The sequence below is a fragment of the Penaeus monodon genome, chromosome 34 (assembly GCF_015228065.2).
Source record: "Penaeus monodon isolate SGIC_2016 chromosome 34, NSTDA_Pmon_1, whole genome shotgun sequence".
Lineage (NCBI taxonomy): Eukaryota > Metazoa > Arthropoda > Malacostraca > Decapoda > Penaeidae > Penaeus > Penaeus monodon.
Window position 1 is genome coordinate 19831699 of NC_051419.1, and position 738 is coordinate 19832436.

At 37.9% G+C, this 738-nt stretch overlaps 1 protein-coding gene across 1 annotated transcript in view; it reads left to right on the forward strand.

Moving 5' to 3' along the window:
* LOC119594634 (meiosis-specific nuclear structural protein 1-like) overlaps nucleotides 1–738 on the forward strand; it is a gene marked incomplete in the record, with an annotated part of 17619 nt that overhangs the window by 5267 nt on the left and 11614 nt on the right.

Consider the following 738-nt stretch of genomic DNA (forward strand, 5'->3'; position numbering starts at 1 on the left):
CTTGGGACTGCCTAGAGTACAATACACATTAAAAAGATTTGGCAGACTGTACCACTTCCAAGTCTTTGTCATATTTTATACCTACTCCTAAAACAGCAATGGTAGGCTTACGATGGCTTGTGTTCTGAGCCCTCGGGTGGAAGAATACAATAGAAAGTCAAAAATCTCTTGATCAGTTCTTATTTGAGCATGACAGAGGAATAATGGAAATGTCTTTCCTCCTGTAGCACCCACTTATGACTACCTTGTGTTACTTTTTGGGTTTGTTGGCTTTATTATTGGTTTGAGGAAGACATTAATGAAAGCTGCTTAAAAAATAATTGAACTGAAGGAAGCTGGACACCACAATAGGGTGTATTGTCCAGTATTATGCGGAAGTATGCTGGCATTTCCAAAAGGATGGAATCATGGAAATGCCTCTCCCAAAAAGACATCTCCAAGGGCAAATGATGTTATCAAGAGGCACAGAGCTCAATTTTACGCCTCTGCTCATTAAATAAAATAAAGTAGTACCACATTGTTTGGAGAAGTTAGTGTATGTACTGTTGACTGCCCCCTCAAAAAGATAAATTGCACTAGTCACCATGTGGTAATGAAACAATGAAAATCAGTCAACACCTCTATTTCCTTAGTTTGGTGTCTAGATTCCAATTATTTTTCCAAATGTTTCAGGTATTGATTTTTTCCTCAAATCCACAATGAGACCAGCATAACCCAAATTGTTTAAAGTGATCTGAG